General features: G+C 35.9%; 1 non-coding gene across 1 annotated transcript; it reads left to right on the forward strand.

The window, feature by feature from the left end:
• The first annotated feature begins 17041 nt into the window (after positions 1-17041).
• LOC112313192 (U6 spliceosomal RNA) lies at positions 17042-17145 on the forward strand. The gene has a single exon (XR_002975658.1). It is a non-coding gene; the product is annotated as a U6 spliceosomal RNA (small nuclear RNA).
• The last annotated feature ends 2957 nt before the right edge of the window (positions 17146-20102 follow it).

The raw sequence follows: 20102 nt of genomic DNA on the forward strand, positions 1-20102 counted from the left end.
ATGAATAAAATGATTTCCTGAACTCCCAAAGTTAGTTGAGGGTGGTCCTTAATGCACTTCTCAACACATCTCAACATCGGTACTATCCTGTTTGTCTAAGAAATGCCCTGCAGCTCAGCTGGTCGAAAAGGCAGTACATAGGTTAGCTCAAGGAAGGAGAATTTCAGTAGCATTGGAGAGTTCAAGATGAAAGTCAGTCTGTCAGTAAGAATGCACAGGTTAATGATTAAGGTTGGCAAACGACCTCACAAATAGAAAACTCTAGCTAATTATTTTAGCTGAATTTCTCTTTATCTCTGAGTCTTCATGTCTTAGTGAAGTTGGTATTTTTTTGTTATCCTCACCCAAACATTTTTTTTATTACTTTTAGAGAAGGAGGGAGAGAAACATCAGTGTGAGAGAGAGGCATTGATTGGTTGCCTCCTATATGTGACCAGACTGGGGATCGAACCTGCAACCTAGGTATGTGCCCTGACTGGGAATGGAACCCTCGATTTTTGGATTATGGGATGACACTCCTACCAACTGAGCTATACCAGCCAGGATGAAGTTGGTAAACTTTTATTTTCTATTAAAGTTATATTCCAATAAAACAATGGAACAATTAGAAATGTTTTAAGCCTCATGTGATTAGGGTCCTACTGTTTAAATCTCAGCAGGAATTATCTGATGCAAAACTGTTTCCTGCATAATATGAATGTTTAGTTCAAAATATAGACACCTGTTCTAGTTAACAAAGAAATTAATATGGCAGGAATTAAACCTCTGAAGCATAAAACATCCAAAAATCACAATCTGAATATTTAGAAAAAATTATCCTCGCCATATCTCAAAAAATTGCCATCATATCTCATAGTTATTTATTTAGTCTAGTTCAAGGCCCAATGTAAGAAAATTAAGGTCACCTGTCACAGACTGTCATCATAACTCTCTAGAACCCCAAGGATGCCTCTCTGAGTTTAAATGCTAGGCATAACTAAAAATTTAAAAAGTTTTAATACTCTGCCTCCTCTCACTTATATTTCCAAAAGTTCTCTTCACTAGTGCTCTGCAAAATCAAAGCTCCAAACAACCAGAGCAATATCTCTTGGGATGCTGAAAGCACCCCATTCCATATAATGCTGAAACTACGTGGAAATTAACTCTCTGAAGCCATCATGACCCATCTTCCAACAAGCATTCCGTATCACAGCTCTGCATATGGTTTGCCAAACTCATTCACAACATATTCTTAGACCTGCACCCTAAGAGACTTAAGTTTGCACAAATGCTGAATTCTGATTTAAATTAAAGGTACCACCTAGGGCGATCCCAATTTTGATCATGCCAGAAACTGCAACACTCAAACTCTCATCCCCATTGTCATTTGGAGCCTTCTAACTTTTATCCAATTTGCTCTATTACCCAACATTTTTTTTCTGAATGTGCTCTTACTTCCATACAGCCAAAACCCCAGCTCATCCCCCTTTTTGTACCTTCTTTATAGCTGTGCAATTGTACATAAGAGCACAGAACTCCCTTGGGGTTCAGTGCTGTGGCTGATCATTGTAGCTGCATGTTTGCCATATTTAGTTCACCTTAAAGAAAAACTAGGTCTGCAAGAAGATTAATTCAATTCTCTGGCATGGGGTGCTTTGGTGAGTTGGTATACATTATGGTCTGCAGTAGAAGAGAATGATGAAAACACATTTTCCATGGAGCAAGAACACACATAGGAAATGTATCTTGAGAAGAGACTAATTTGGTCACAAGGGGCATGTTTAGGTCAAATGTTTCAGATACTACTGAAATCTGTCTGTTCTCTTGGCAGCTGGTTAAAAATAACATTTAATGTTTTTGCTCTTCCTTGCTTCCTAATTGGCAAATATTTCATCTAATTGGTGAAAAAGACCTGATAAAGTGTTATGTACCCAAGTGACCGAAAATACTACTAGCCACTTCTGCCACAGCTAAAGACAATCCTTAGACTATTTTTAAAAAGTATCATTTTAGGGGGAATCAACAGAGATGGGAGGAGACTTGACTTGGGTGGTGAACTCATAATACAGTATACAGGTGATATGTTGTGGAATTGTGCACCTGACACCTGTGTAATTTTGTTAACCAGTCACCCCAATCAATTAATAAAAAGGAACAAAAGAAAAAGTATCATGTGCTCATTCTAAGATTATTATAACAGTAAACAATTAAGTTCTGCATAAATGTTGCACAATGGTACAACAGCTAATTAAATAAGGCCCATCCACTAGATGGAGTAGTGTGCAACCATTAAAATGATCATAGGAGAAAATTCTATAGCACAGAAAATGTTTATGATAGAAAGTCAAATAAAAGTGCAGAATAACAAGTAATAGGCAATCTCTTTGTGTGTGTGTGTGTGTGTTCTAATTAAATTTTATTTACAAAACCAAGTAGTAATTCAGATTTGGATTTCAATATGCTGACCCCACTCTATGGCAAATTAAGATAACTGCAAAGTAAAAGATATCTCATTATAATGTGTACCCATCTACTTTTCCCTTATTTGTGTTTGATCTCTCAAAGACTGAGAGGAGTGTGCTTATTCTGCAAGTGTATTTCTTTTTTTTCTTTTTCTTTTTTTAAAATTTTTGTTATTCAATTATAGTTGTGTGCCTTTTCTTAATGTCGACTCTAAAACAAATATGTAAAATATAACAAGAGTAGAAAGAAATTGTGACTGATATTTTTATTTAACTTCCAAACTTTTCAAAATACTTAAAAATATTTTTAATTTTTTTCTTGACATTCAGTGTATTTTTTCTTTAAGCAATAGATACCTGAGCAGTTTCTAAAGTGTTTTCACATCACTACTCTCCATAGGTATTCTGTGCCGGCCAACTCCCTTCATTCTCAAATGAGAACTGGTTCTAGATGAATGATCTCTAAGTCTGTTCTGTAACTAGAAATTTCAAGGAAGTACGAATTCACCAACTATGCCCAAAATTCCCCTGGTGGAAAGGAGAAAGATGTCTTATGTTTCAAAAGACTGCGTTTTGAATATATTTTGTTAATAGATTTTACTTTGGAGTCATACACATAATTTACATAATTTAAAATATAATTTAAATATAAAAATCAATCTGTTAATTTTAAAAGTAAATGGAAATACATATATCTACCTAAATATCCAATTGGTAAAATTACTATAGAGAGAAAAACTACTGCAAAGGATCATAAAACACAATGTTTTTCCCTAAGGACAAAATGAACTGTGAAGGCAATAAATCACAAATTGTTTTGGGATAATAATATTGTTGGTGGTAGTTTTTTAGTGTGTATTTTACATGCAGTATGGGTTAAAGCAAACAAGTGTTACAGAGCAAGGGGGGGTCACGATAAATTATTACAGAAAGGATTCCCCCTTTCTGTCTCTGGAGGTTCCTCCCCCGCCACGCCCACCTGCTAGGTTCGCAATGCCCACCGCCAGAGGAAAGATGTCTCTCAATGCCAGAGACTGGTGAAAAGGAAAGGAATTGTTTATTTAAAAGTTACACAAACTTAAAGAGTAATGACTTAATGAATTCAATAAGATACTAAAGTCCTCTAGAATACCCACAGATGCACAGTCCTTCCCTCTCCCTGTGCCCAGTCTGGGATACCGTGTCTCAGGAAAAGAAGTAGAAGTCCGTGATTCAGGCTCCTGGCACCATTAACTGTGTGGCTGCTGCAATCTCCAGTTAATCCAAAACCATGTGGCGCCTTCTCATGGCCCACCAGCAAGAGTCCTTTCTCCCCTTTTCTTCCCAGCAAAGTCTCTCCTGCTGCCTAAGCCCCGTGGCAAAAAGAAGCACTCCAAAACCACATGGTCCTCTCTACTCTCCTTCAGAACCGTGTGGTCCTTTTCCCCATTTCAGAACCGCATGGTCCTCTTCCTTTCCCCTCAGAACCTTGTGGTTCTCTCCTATTCACTCCAGAACCGTGTGGCCCCCTATTTACTTCAGAACTGCGTGGTCTTCCCTTTTTATGGCTGCCGGGCCTAGGTTTAAATCCCAGCGCCCATCTTCCTTTGCAGCCCCATTTCCGACTCCTCTTACAGTCAGCTACACCTGCCAGCATCCTTGTATTCTTCCAGCTTTACTGGGCTGCCATAGTAAGTCTGGGCAGGTGTGGCCCCATGGCATGGAGCCAATCATCTCCAAGCTCTCACGCAGGCCCTGTAACCACGGGGAGTTGCTTCCCAGTCCCATCTTGGGTGCAAGTCACTCCCATCTCCCTGGCTCAAAGCAGGGCCACAGCTATTTAACATATCTATGAAACCAGTTAAAGGTTATAGATATGTTAAATGACTGCCAGGGATTAGCTGCAAAGCTGTTGCTACCCAAAACAGCTCTGAATGGCCCTGTTGCATGAGTCCCATCACCCCTGGCTCAGGCCTGTGGGGGTGAGGACATTCTACATACATTTTTCTAATATTTCCTGGACACCCTGAGTCCTGGACCCCATCACAAATCCCTTCTTGGGGCCCTCCTCTTGGCTGCACCCTGCTTCACAAGTAATTACACTTTTCTTGTTAAAAACCAAGATTTTCAGTATGGGAGTAAGAAAATAGAGGACTGGTAAGGATACATTAAAATTCTATAACCCTGAATTTAAATTGGAGTCAACAGTATAGATTCATAATGTATTTTATTTAATCTTTTAATCACCCTTGCTTTGTCAATTAAAAGACATAGAATAATGACCAACTCAATAACGATATGCATTTTTAATTCCTAGATTTTATTTTCTAGAAAAACTGTATTTCCTACTGAAAGGAACCAGAGCTGTTAGGAGAACTGGAAATCCAAGTCTGTAGCAGGAAATGCATAAGATGATGATGGAATATCTTATATATCAGAAAGAAAGCTCCCAAAATTATTCAAGTGTCTACTTGAATTAACTCCCACTCCCCAAAGATGGAAAAAACCTGAGCTTCAGTACGGTTAACAAGTATAATTTGGAATAAATTAAATGTTTCTGAATACATTAGTTCATAATAATACTTAAAAAAAACAATTATCTTTGGAGTTAAAGGTATAAACTCATGACTTTGAAAGCTGGTAAAAAAAAAGAAAAACATTAAGCATTTATGCTGTTAGATCTTAGGGTAACCAAATAGTTGATAAGGAGAGGTTTCTTTATAAAGCCCCCCAGCTTCAATGAAAAAGGAATGTAGAATTTGATTATTGACATTTTAAGTAACAGTCACCATTGACTGATATTATTATACAATGAGAGACAAAACAGTATAATGTACCTCTTTGCACAAACTTACCCAACCCTGCCAATGAAAGAATCTTGTCTAAGAAGACATATCTAGATCTGATCCAGCCTCTAGATCTAACCAGCAATTGTCAGAAAATATTGGGGCCAAAAGAGCCTGTTAGAGACAGGTCAAAGATACAGTAAGCAAAATCTACACAGTGGGAAACTATAGGACACACAACGTCCTGTCCTCAACAACACAACCACCACAACAAAAACTAGAAACTACAATATGACCCCTATCTGAGTCCTGACTCAAGCAAACAAATTAAATGTAATGGTCAGCAAAAATTAGATATTTGAAAATATTACAGAATTATTGTTAATTCTTTTTAAGGTGTTATAATGGTATGGGACTATTTTTTTCCCCAAAAGGAGTCCTTATCCCTTGGAAACTCATGCTTAATTATTTACAAATAAAGTTATATTTCTTTAAAATTTTCTTTAAACTATTCCAGGTGACAGGGGGAATAAGTGGGAGTATGGATGAAACAAGATGGGTAATGGGAGATCATTATACTATTGTTACACTACCCTAGTTTTGTTGTGCTAGAGATTTTCTTTCATTAAAGAGTTGAACTAGTCTGATGTTTATTAATTGAAACAACTTTTAAAATGAATACCAATGCATATGCTATATTTACTCATCACCATATGTATAGGAAAGCACCATATAGTACCTAATGTATGTGGGTGTCTATAAGTGTCTATTTTAACTTAAAACCCTTTGAGATAAGAATTCTTATTTACATTTTCAAAAGAAGTAATCACTAAATGGCAGATGGGGCCTGGAACCAGACAATTCTGAATCAAGACATTCTACTCCCACAGTTTAATATTCACAGGATAAACCAGGAGCAGTTCTCAAACTAAACCATATTATGCCACTAGTATGCAAAATAAAATTGAATTGTTCTCTATATCCCAGAGGATGAAATTTAAGCCCCACTTCAGATTTACTATGGCCTTCTGATTATTCCCTGAACACATCGAGCTCTCCTGTGGCCTGAGAATTTTGACCCATCAGGCCTTCCACAGAAAGCCTACCCATATTTTTCCATTTAGTGAACTTCTACTCATCCATAATAATTTAAAATTATCTTTTCTAGGTAAGACTTCTTTAGTCCCAAAATAGAGCTGCCATTCTCTCTTCAATGTTCCCATTGAATAGACATATCCACAGAATAAATATTCACAGAATGTAACTATCCACAGTGTAATAATAATTATCATTTATAGAATATTTATCAAATGCCAGTCATTGTTTAAAGTGCTTTATCTATATTAAGCTAATTGACTCATCCCAACAATTCTATGAGTCATCCCTATGTGATACATAAGGAAACTGAGGATGTTCCTTGATGGGTGGAATTACTTTTGTGTTTGTGTTTTAAATACTGAACAGTGGAAGGCACATAGTATTTGCTCAGTAACTATTTGTTAATTGGATTGTTTTCAAAGTTTTTATTACTAACTTGAATAATTTAGTTTAAAGCAAATCTATTTCTCAATTTTTAAATATAAAAATATTTGGATTGAATTAACTCTTGTAATTTAGAGTTGGAATAGATTTATACTTTGACTTTTCTCAAAAGAAAACAAAAGCAATTATTTGTGTTTTGGAGCTCTTTATTGGAACTATTTACTTGGTTATTTTTGCTGTTTTGAGGCTTTATGCACAAATGAACAAAACTGCTGTCATTTTTTTTGGTTGGATAAGGTCACAAAGGTGTTTGACCAGTCTTGGTGTTTCTCAAAATTTCATTAGAAAATCAGTTTTATAAAAACACCTCAAATTGCAAGGAACTAGGAGTGCATGTTGGTTGACCTCAGAATACAATTTGAACAAATAAGGTGTTTTCTAGTTCATCCATTTTATTTTTATTTTATTTCTTTTTTAAAATGGTGCTGCTGCCAATTATATCATTTTGTGGAATGTTTTAATATGCATAAATTGGGTTTTTCTTTAAGTACATTTCACAAGAGATTTTTCTATTTATGAAAGTGTGAGTAAAATTATATATTTCTTTTTATCACAAATATATGATGCACATTATTTCTACAGTGCTTTTTAATATTCAGTGCATTTTCCTCTGTTGCTTTAAATGTTGGAATACCATCAGCCCAGGTCAGTCGAATTCTCCTTTACTGTGAGAGGTAGAAGTTAATGAAAGGGGTTTTGACTCCTATCTCTTATATAATGCCTCTATTTCGTTTTAGCTTTACATTATAAATGCCTTCTTTAAACCATGCCACTCTCCTCATTCTAACCTTTTATCATCCTGTCACCACAAAGTTGTCAGCAATTCTTGTACTATATATCTGGGTTTAATTTGTTTTATATAGCAGAACTTCAAACCTATCTGGTTGAGACAAAAAAAAAAAAAAAGTTGATTCACACATGCCCAGGCAAGCAAATTCTGGTGCCCAAATCTTTCTATTCCTATTATTTGACCCTTGCTTTCTTTTCTAATGGTGTTCTTAAATACCCTCTCACTTTGGTAGCAAAGATGGCAACTGAAAACTGTGGACGTTTCTCTTTAGAGCTTAAATCCCTAAAAGAACAAGATCTTTTTATGCCGATACATATGCCTGGAAAAGTATACCACTGGAATCAATTACTGTGATATGGAAAACCAATTTTGCGGATTGCCCAGACCCAGGTCACATACCCAACCCTGGAGTAGATGGAAAGATGTCAGCACTACCTGAAAGACACACACTGAGATAGGCTGTGGGGTAGTTTTCCAAAGGGAAATGGAAGAGCTGCCACTAAAAGGGCAACGTGTCTAAGCAAGAAAGAATAAATGCAACCTATACAAGATATAACAGTCATTGAGACAAAATTGTAAAGTAATGCAAAAGCAATATAGATTTGGAATATTTGGGAAACTTACAGTGCAGTTTTACCAGTCAATTAATTCCTTTTGAACCTCAGTTTCCTTCTCTGTAAAATATGAAAGTATAATAATGCCTACTTTATCAAGTTCAAATACACACACCACATTACTTGCCAAATGATAGACACTCAGAGAAAGCTAGTTTTCTTCAGAACTAAGGACAGCTTCTTATACAGGAGGAAATCACTCTCCACTACTCCTGTCTTTTCACCTGTACCTGCTGAAATCTTGTTGATATTAGAATTAATTACACAACTTAGCACTTAATCACACACAAACAGTACAGCCTTCATGAGATGGATGTGCAAATGCCTTATCTTATCAACTAATTTTCAAGCTTCCTAAAGGGTTGAGATCATTTCTCTGTGCCCTGCTCCAGCACCCAGCCCAGGACTGGTCACTAACTCGGCACAGAGTACGAGAGACACTGTATCTCTGGACTGACTGTGGCATCAAATCACATTTTGAGAAAATTGAGTTATAATTATGGAAGAATACATAGGCAGAAGAGGGAATAAATACTGAAATAATTAACTGTGGGAAACAATGGCTATAAAATGAGATTGTATGTATGTATTTATTTACTTGGAGAATGGAGTAAAATTTAGTAGGTAGGGAAAGAGAGGTTTAGTGTCACCCTGCTGAAACTATAAGGATGATCTGAATGTCTTTAGAAGAGCCCTTGTAAAATCCCTAATGTGTATGGGTTTTGTCATATGCAATAGGATTACTTGAATTTAAAAAAAAAATAGGATTTAATATGGATACTTAGGTTAATGATTAATTAGTAGGTAAAATAGACAGAAAGAGGTTAGATTTTGGAGACCGACCTATATTTGAGCTCATTCATCATTTAGAATCTGTATGAATTTAGGAAAATTGCACAACCTTATTAGATCTGATGGAATTAGTAATGAGGTAATTGTATGGGAATGTGAGTTAAATAAGACAGTGCAGGTAAAGGATTTCATCTCACATGGTTGGGAAAGCAACGAACACCAACAAAGATAAGATTTATTATTATATTATTTGGGGAATGTATAAGGAATAAATGGAATTAGGTTTAAGTTAGTAACGTTCAACACCTAAGCATCGCAGCTGTCTCCTTCCCTTTGAGAAAAGCGAACGCTGCAGGAAATGAGCATTTGCCTAATATTCAGCTGGGTGGGTCCAATGCTGATGCTTGTTTCATTTTCAATCCTACTTCCTTTGATTTCATTCTCAGTGGAGTACAAAATCCGGCAGTAGTTGGGACCAAGTTTGTCTGTCTTACTTAGAACCCAGTAATGTTTCTTCTTTGTCTCCACATTTTGCCTCAGCTTTATTCAGGATCTTAATAGTGACTTAAAATTGAAAACATAGATTCAGTCACTGGTACTCTCTTTGTAGAGATATTAGTTTATTATTTTACCAGTTTCATCAGATTTGAAGAACATCATGTAGTTACCACCAAAAACAAAGCTCCTAAGATGGACATATAAACAGACATAGAGAGATGAATGAGAAAAACATTCATAAGTCACCAAGGTGCTGAATGCATTTTCAGCTGCAGTGGGTGGGAGGGGCAGAGGCACAATCTAAAATTTTCAATTTGTTTGTTAATTGGCCTGGAGCTTTCCTCTAATACCTTCTGAGTATACTCTTTAAAACAGAGGCATAAAACCAAATATATATTGTAATATAAATGGCTTTGCTCTGTCAGTTGGAAAGGAAATTTCCAGGTATTCTGAGGGGCAAAGGTGGCTGCACAGATAGGATTTTTATAATACCCGATAATATTTTTCACCCTGAATTGTTTAACCTCAATTAAACCATCGTAATGTCAATCTATTATAATCAGTTAATTTTCTGAATAGGAAAAGTGATGATTTCATACAACACAGTAATTAACAGCCTATAGGCATCATCCCAATGGGCACCTCAACTCTCTTTCTCTACATATGCCAACTCAGAGGTTTCATTTTAGACAAACTAGTACACTTATCATTCCCTGAAAATGACATATTCAAGCCTATTATTGATCTTTTATTTTTCTTGCCTGGAGTTTCTTTTTTATTTCTTGTTGTAACTGATTCTCAACTCTTCCTGCAAGTTGGGTCCCTCATACACACCCCTAAGCTACTACACATCTAGAAGATAAATCTTGATCACTGGTACACAACCCATTTTCTGTGTTTAAAAGCTGCTTTTCCCTCTACTACATTGGAAAAGCTTTGAGGGAAGAGGTTACACATTCTATTTTGTATATTGAAGAATTTTTCATATAAATGTTTATCGTGACTTGTCCGTTAATATAACATGCTTTTCTGAGTATTGGCTGGGAACTAAAAAATTAATAAAACATCATTTATGTCATTGAAATGTTGTAGTCTAATACATAAAGATGAGCATATCAACAATTTAATTTAATAAAATATGGCATTGCAGGTGTCCTTGAGCATACATTGAGATTTTTAGGACCTCTTTAAATAATTAGTGAACAGCCCTAGCAGAGATTAATTTTTATGAGGGTTTTGTTTTGGGCTAAAGCAGAAAAAGACAGTGCAAAGGTGGTTCAAATAGAAAAAGTAAGTTACATGGCCATGAGTAGTAGTAGCCAGAGGAATGAAGTTGATGCTGATGTGGTGATAAAGATGGTATTTATAGACATGGCCTACCAGATCCTTTAATCTGAGCCCATATAGAGGGACTGCAAGTAGTAACTAAGGAAATGTATTGGTAAGATGTTTGTTTGTTTGTTTGTTTTGGCAAGGATTGCAAAAGAATCACATATTGACAGTATTTTGGAACAAATTTATTTCTAGCAGTCACAGACGTGATGTGGTAAAGAGAAGGTAGTGCCAATTGTTTTTTAACCTCAGGAGTAACCTGATGAAAGGAATTCTTTGAAATATCAGTTTATTCAGGATAGTAGGCTGGAGTGGGTGGAGGCAAGGTAGAATTCTTATTTTCAAGGGAAGACATGAAATTTTTAAATATTTTGATGTTTGGAAATTTATTGAGAGCATTCTGATGTTCATATTTTCACCTGGGTATTTGGAAATTATATATTTTTTAGATTTCTTAAAACTTCTTTGTCTTTGTATTAGAGGATTCCATGCTTATTGTTAACTATACAAGGTCTGCCCAGAAAAAGTTGAGCCATTGTTAATTGCTGATCACAATGGTTTGCATGACATCAATGTAACCCGGCATCCAAGGAGAGTGGACTGGAATGTACAAGCATGAACAATGACGACTTCACTGTACTAGTCTGTGGGGGTGATAGACACTGTTGAGTGAGCATGTGTACTGTGTGGCCATGGTATTCAAAATGACTGAATGAGTAGAGCAACGAATCTGCATGAAATTTTGCATTAAGTTTGAACATTCCTCCATGGAAACTACTCAGATGATTCAGGCCTCAGCTATGGGCAACTGGTGATTGGCAGCTTCATCATGACAGTTAGAATGATCATGCATCACGTCTCCTGCAGAGTTTTTTGGTGAAACATCAAATCACCCAGGTGACTCAGCCCCATTACTGCCCTATTTTGACGCCCGCCCACTTCTGGCTTTTCCCAAAACTAAAATCACCTTTGAAAGGGAAGAGATTTTGGACCATTGTTGATGAGATGCAGGAAAATATGATGGGGCAGCTGATGACTGGGAGAACTGTGTGAGGTCCCTAGGTGACTACTTTGAAGGGAACTGAGGCATCACTGTCTGATATACAATGTTTCTTGTATCTTGTATCTTCTTCAATAAATGCCTCTTTTTCATACTACATGGCTGGGTACCTTCTCGATAGAACTCATACTTGCATGTTTCCAACTGTTTATAGACTGCAAGATTTTACTATCTTCCACTTTTTCTTAAAATTTTCCCTCAATATATATGTGGATAAATGTATATTCTGCAGTCTTTCTTGTGTTTATGCATCATAATCCATATTGTTTATACTTGCCATAAAAAGTCTTGCCTTATTCTTAAATACAAGGTCTGAATCATTAAGCCAGCTTTATTGACAAGGAATAAATCTTTGCCAATATTCTACAAGTATCTTTCCTTTCCAGTGTGCTAATCCATTGCTTCCTTGTTTCATCTTCTTTCTTTTCAGTATCAATGATTCCTGACAATGCCAAACTTGAGCTAAGTCTAAGTTTGTACTTTATCTGTGATGTATAATTTGTGGTTTTAATCCAGACCAAAAAAAAGCACCCCAAAACAAAACAGCCCAAAAAACCACCCCTCTCTCTTGGTTGCATATATACAGAGTTCAATTATTGGTTTGAATCTAGGGGTATTTAATGTAATATACACTTTATTTTGTAAATATATTGATTATATTTCTTTGGTGCTAAATTTACATAATGCCACAAAAAATGAAACATTTTGTCTTCCATGTCCACATGGAAACAATTTTGCAATTTTCATTGTCATTTCATTATGTTCTAATCTCCACCAGAACTATTGTTACTTAAAAATAATACTACAAACATACAATACTTTGGGTCAAACACCCTGCTCCATTACTTTTAATTTGTTTGGTTTAAGAAAAGACTGTCTGGGGCAGTGGGAGAATGCATGGTTTAGAGACAAAGAGACCTGAGTTAAAATTCTGACTCAGGTTTGTATTAACTGATGGTTTTTCAGACTTTAGTTTCCATTATACTTTAGTTTTCTCATCTGTAAAAAATGAATCAGGAAATAGTTTATTGTTCTGGCAGGGTATTAATGAGAAGATTATACATAATATTCATAGAGTGTCCTGTGTGTTTCCTCAGATGTGCTAGTGGAAAATAAATTATTGCATTACTTTCAATATTAATATTTTGAAAGATTGTATCTGTGTGATAGTACCACAATTTTCATCTTTTTTTAAAGAAAGCCTTGCTTTTTTGAGGTTTGTGTTGCTACAAGGACTAAGAAAGAAACTGTTTAGTTGACATTACTGGTTGAATATTTGTGGGTAACCGCTATATGACAATTGCTATGTATTTCTTTTTTTTTAATTTACATTTGAAAAATTGGCAATGCCTGTCAATCAAATTCAGTATGTTGTCAATTACATAGCAAGTATGGAATATTTGATTAGAGGATTTTTAAAAAGTGGTACAACTAATCCGTTGTTATTAATGTGGACAGTGTATTATCAGTGAAACTAATATTGGCAGTATCTTGATATCTATTCATGTCATCATTGGTCTTCCTTTAAAAAAATATTTGGTTCATGATAGAGACCTAAAGAAAGAACTTGTGTATATCCACTAGGCATTTAAACATAAAGTCAGTTCCCTTGCTCTCTGCACTATCTGACACATAGAGCAATCCCAAACAGCTGCGGTGGCTGATACCTAAATAGCTTTCACCAGCTGGTTGGCTGGCTTCACTCGTGGTTCAAGTGGACACTGCTCAGGCTGACTTCATCGGCTAATTCCTAGACTGAGAAGCCACACAACCATAGCCTGTGCTTCCACTGACAAGGGCACAGGAGGGCAATACACAGGCACTAATGTAATAATAATAATGAAAAGAAAGCTCTGTATATCATCTTTAATAGAATGGCTAACATGCATTTATGCCTATGTACACTGAGTGCTTAGGCTAAGTGAAAACAAGTATGAAACTTGGTACTCATCTTCATGTAGTTTACGGATCTCTTCTGGCTTTAAACAGGTACAATGAATTGAGGGACACTGAAACAACATTCAACTTGGGACCAGACTGCATCAAAAGTAACATCCTGAATGATTTTACCCTGGGTACTAAGTGCATTGTCACTGGTCTTTTTTATTTAAAAAATTTAAACACCTAGACATGGCAAAAATAGAATCATAAACATCTCATATCTTTTTCCTCAAATTTGATAGGCATTAACATTTTGCCATAATTTTAACACCTATTGTGAAGTAATTTCAAGTTATTATTATTCACATATGAGCTATAAACTCTAAATAATTCAGTGTACATTTTTTAAATTTTAGATAATTGTGTAAACTAACTAAATATCATTATTAATGTAAACAAAATTGATAATAATTTCTGAATAAGATCTAATAGCCAGTACATATTTAAGTGTTCTCAACAGTCTTTACATGTGTCTTAAGCTAGAATTTTCAAACCAAGATACAATTTATTTATTATATATGTATTTTTACTTTAAACAACAGAAGTTTATTTTCTCACAATTCTGAAGGCTACAAGTCCAAAATCAGGTGTTGGTAGGTTTAGTTTCTTCTAGGGATTCTGACTGAGAGACAACTAAGATCCAATTTAGAACCACACACTACATTTAGCTGTCATATTTTTTGTTTTCTTTTCACTTTTTCTTTTGCAACATCGGCTTGTTGCAGAGACCAGTCAATCATGCTATAAAATATTGTGTGTCACAATGAATTTTTCTGATGTTAATTTGTGATATTGCTTAACTTCTACTTCTATATTTTGTGCTTTGTGCAAAGGGAAAGCTGGATCTAGGAGTTTACTAGATTCAAGTTAAAATTTTGGCAAAAACACTGCATAGGTCATGTTTGTGTCACCCAATGTGATGCATTATGGCTTCTGGTTGTCCCATGGTTAGCGATGGACTGGGCTAAGACAGTGAAAGCTTGATCTCTCCATTGAAGTTAACTTGTTCTCTTATGTCCAGCAAGTAATATTTGGAGTTATGTAAATACTCACTTTCCCACCTATCTTTCATCTTATTAGCTTTATCATTCAATAGATGACCACTTCCTCAGTCAAAAATTTCAGCATTTTGGCTTATAAAAATATGTTTTAACAACCAGTCTTTTCTTCAATCATGATAATATTATATAACAAATGGCCCCTAAATCTTCAAGGCTTATATCAACACCATTTATATCATCCTCCTAGATGTATCTGAGATTCAGCTGGTAGAGACTGGGATCAGCTGCAGTATAATTCAGCCTTTGGGTGGAGTTCAGTCTGTTCCAGGTTTCTTTGTTCTTGGCATGAGCTAAGGAGAAACTGTTACTGGGCAGGGTCTTTTCCTGGCGAAGTGTAGTAAATCCAAACAGGAGGACAGAACTTTCTCATGACTCTTCAAGACTCAACTCAGATTTGGCACAGTGTCTCTTTTGCCTGCATTCCATTGAGTAAAACAAATCACCTTGCCAAAACCTGTCAGGGGAAGAGGGATGCTCACTTTGTCAACTTTCAAGGGAGACACTACAAAGTTACAATTAATGTTTAATTCTTCCACAATAAGGAATAAAGAGTTGCAAATAATGGCCCAAACTACCCAAATAGGTTTGTAATTATCTGCTGTCTTTCTTAAGATCATTAATAGATAAACTATCCTTATAACATAATTCACTTCAATTTATTATGAGATTCCAGATACTATTTAAAACACATTTGAGTCCAGTTCTCTTTTCTACCCCCTGTCAAACAATGAGTACCAATGTAATGTCCAACTTATTTTTGTATCTCTGCTGCCCAGCACAATTTTTAGATCATAGAAGATAATTTGGGATGAATTATATTTCAGAATAATCCTTGAATTTTGCAAATGTTTATCCAATGAAATGTGTGGCATTTTTCCCCTTTTCTCTGCCTAAAAATATAATTAACTTTGTTTCCCAGATGTAAAGAATAGACATTGAGGGGGTAAGAATCATGACATACCAAGGTTAAATATTAAATAAAAAATGAGAGTAGGGAATAGGATCCAGTGCTTTTGGTTCCTTCTCTGTACATCCAACAGTATGTCTAGTGCTTTCATTCTCCATAAAGGCATTGTTTACATACATAGAGCAATTGCTACTGAACATTTTGACTATTAGTGACAAATTGAGGACTGTGCTAAATACTAGATCTTTAAAACTCTGAGAGAGGAGTGAGAGAGAGAACAAACTGTTCATTCTATCTTAAAGCCAGGGGGAAAGAAACAAAATAAAGCAAGAGATCAGGGAGGCTAAGGGAAACTATACTCATAATCAATATTAGAGACAGCCATACTACTCTACATGGATAGAATTAGTTAAACTGTGTTCATAGTAATTTTCAGTAATTTAGAAAGTACATGAAATAAGAAAATAACACTGATATATAAAAATGCAAATTTTATGATTGAAAGCAGGTTTACTCTTTATTTGGAAATAAAACAGCTTGCAAAAATAAAGGCAAAATATCAGATGTAGGAAAAAAGATTTGCATAACAAATAGATTATTTTAAATCATAAGCATTCCATTACAGACATTCAATTAACTATATCAACAGATTTCAGTAACAAATTACATTTGAATGGCTATAGAACCTTTTCTATAAATATGTGCTTATTTCATTGGCTTGCTTTAAATTGAAGTGTTTGCTGGTGTGTGGTGGGGATTTCTTTTACTACTCCCTTTGTTTCCGACTATCAAATCTGTCAATCTGCAAGCTTGTTGAACAGACAAATGATTAATTTGAATTAATGGCTGGGTTAATAACTTATGCACAATTAATAGAAAAGCTTTTATCATCATCATGGAATTTCATAGACTACTTATACACCCTAGTGGAAAAAAATGGTCAAAGCACTTTTTTTTTTTTTTCCTGAAGAGAAAACTCAGGCAAACAACAGATACGTAGCACTTGGGCACTGCAATATTAGAACTCCCCAGAGGGCCTGAAATTGTATAAGCAAAACAATATTATAAAATCTGACATAGAAAGCCACTTAAGCCACACTAATTAGACAAATAATAATAAAAATCAAGCAACTGTTGAACTGCAAGGCCTTTACACAGACAATTAAAGGTTAATTAGATTTGTGACTACAAGTTCCTCTTGCCCGGGGATTTATTTCTCGATGTTTTAGACAAATTCATAAGGGAGCTGACATCTAACTTAAATACTCTAGAGATTAATCTCTATGAAAAATAATTCTGTGCTCACTTCGGCAGCACATATACTAAAATTGTAATGATACAGAGATTAGCATGGCCCCTGCGCAAGGATGACACTCAAATTCGTGAAGCATTCCATATTTTTCACAACACTGAACAAAGAAATTAAGGAAGATACAAACAAATGGAAGCATGTACCATGCTCATGGATTGGAAGAATTAACATCATCAAAATGGCCATACTATCCAAACCAATTTATAGATTCAATACAATCCTTATTAAAGTACCCATGACATATTTCACAGATATAGAACAAACATTTCAGAAATTTATATGGAACCATAAACAACCCCAGATAGCTGCAGCAATTTTGAGAAAGAAGAACAAAGCAGGAGGGATCACAATACTTGATATCAAACTGTATTACAAGACCACTGTAATCAAAACAGCCTGGTACTGGCATAAAAACAGGCACATAGACCAATGGAACAGAACAGTGAGCCCAGAAATAAACCCAAGTCTTTACAGTCAATTAGTATTTGACAAAGGAAGCAGGAGCATAAAATGGAGCAAAAACATCTCCTTCAACAAATGGTTTTGGGAGATCTGGACAGCTATATGCAAAAAAAAATGAAACCCAATCACCAACTTACACCATACACAAAAATAAATTCAAGGTGGATAAAAGACTTAAATATATAAGTCGTAACACCATAAAAGTCCTAGAGGAAAACATTGGCAGGAAAATCTCAGACATTCCACACAGCAACATCCTCACAGATACGTCCCCTAAAGCAAGGGACATAAAGGAAAGAATAAACAAATGGGACCTCATCAAAATAAAAAGCTTCTGCATGGATAAAGAAAACAGCATTACAATACAAAGAGAACCAACAGTATGGGAAAACATATTTGCCAGTGAAACCTCAGACAAGGGTCTGATCTCCAAAATATATAAAAACTCCACTCCAGAAAGACAAACAACCCAATTCAAAAATGGGCAAAGGACTTGAACAGACACTTCTCCAAGGAAGACATACAGAGGGCCCAGAGACATATGAAAAGATGCTCAGCATCACTAGCCATCAGAGAGATGCAAACTAAAACCACACTGAGGTACCATCTCACACCAGTCAGAGTGGCCAACATAAACAAATCCACAAACAAATGTTGGAGAGGATGCGGAGAAAAGGGAACCCTAGTGCTCTGTTGGTGGGAATGCAGACTGGTGAGGCCACTGTGGAAAACAGTATGGAACTTCCTCAGAAAACTAAAAATGGAACTGCCCTTTGACCCAGCAATTCTGCTGCTGGGATTATACCCTAAGAATCCTGAAACACCAATCCAAAAGAACCTATATACCCCAATGTTCATAGCAGCACAATTTACAATAGCCAAGTACTGGAAGCAGCCTAAGTGCCCATCAGCAAATGAGTGGATCCAAAAACGATGGTATATTTACACAATGGAATTCTACGTAGCAGAGAGAAAGAAGGAGCTTATACCCTTTGCAACAGCATGGATGGAACTGGAGAGCATTATGCTAAGTGAAATAAGCCAGGTGGTGAGGGACAAATACCATATGATCTCACCTTTAACTGGAACATAATCAACAGAAGAAAAAAGCAAACAAAATATAACCAGAGACATTGAAGTTAAGAACAATCTAACAAGAGCCAGGGTATAGTGGGGAGGGGATAGTGGGGAGAGGGGATTACAGGAACTACTATAAAGGACACATGGACAAAATCAAGGGGGAGGGAGTGGGTTCAGCTGGGGTGGGGTGGAGGGATGGGGAGAAAAGGCAGACAAATGTAATTGAATAACAATAAAAAGCTTAAAAAAAGAAAAAGAATTATTTGATATAAAGACCAAGATTTAGCAATTGGGGCAGGCTTGGGGATTGGTGGGTGGGTGGAGGCAATGACAATAATGAATAATAACAATGAAATATTTGAAGGTTCTTTGCAAATTTGGTCAATACTTAACTTGGTCTTAAATTTAAATTTATTTTTACCCTAGATACATAAGTAGGATTTTGAAAGACACAAAAATCTCCAATGATGAGAGTGGCTGAGGCAGTTGGGTGGAATATAAAGCAACCCTGTGTAACATTGGAGACACAAAGGCTAGGGATTGGGTTCTAGCCCCAATTCTGCCCCTCTCAAGCTGTATGCTGACAATTTGTGAGAGCTCTTCAGTCCTCAGTTTCTTTCTTCTAAAAAAGAAGGAATCTATACTCTGGTTTCTCTTCAGATCATATAAATCCTTTACCTTTTTAAAAAAGAAGGAATCTACTCAGGGTTATTTGATCTTTATGCCTCCTCCATTAATTTAATGTCCATTATGTAATAATGTTTTTCTTCAGTTTTTTCATTGTTATATAAGGTGGCTAATGTGTGCATGCAGAATAGATTGGATGTTAAAAAATAAAATGTCAAAGCCTCTAAAATTTATCCCACCATTCATTCAATTCAATATTATTTTCTGGGAGCTGAACAAGTGCCAGGAACTGTGCTGGAGATTTGGAGGTAAATGCCAAAATTCCTGACATTCACCCCAGGTGGTGGTTGAAGAATCACAGTCCATGAATGTACCCTGATCCAAAAGTCCAAGTGGATCCCTACCTGAGGCAAGGTCAGAGATGAAGCAGAACAAGAAGAGGGAGGAGTTGTACAGGATTCAGCTTTGGGTTTGATGTTGACAATTAAATAAAGTTTAAAAAGGACATGTGCGAGTGTGCGGTTGCAAGGTTAACGGAGCTGCACAAGCAAGGGTGTGAAGGAAGAGTAGCTAACAGAGTTGGTTTGTACTGGAGCATGGGGGAGAAATTTGAAAAGATAAGTAAGAGAGTTAACATGAGCTCCATCTAACACATGAGAAAACCCTCAAGCTAGTGGTAGACCTGGGATTCAACCAGGTTCTTCTGTTGCCAAAGCCCCAGCACATTTACATACACTGTGATGTCATGAAAGTGTCTACACAGCTTCATCGATGTTGGATGATTTACTAATTAATAAGAAATTAGCAGGGGATTGGAAAAAATTATATATCTCACAATAGGAAAATAAAGTGAAGTACTTAAGTACATGACCATAAAA

This window comes from Desmodus rotundus, chromosome 2 (genome assembly GCF_022682495.2).
Source record: "Desmodus rotundus isolate HL8 chromosome 2, HLdesRot8A.1, whole genome shotgun sequence".
In the NCBI taxonomy this organism is placed as follows: domain Eukaryota; kingdom Metazoa; phylum Chordata; class Mammalia; order Chiroptera; family Phyllostomidae; genus Desmodus; species Desmodus rotundus.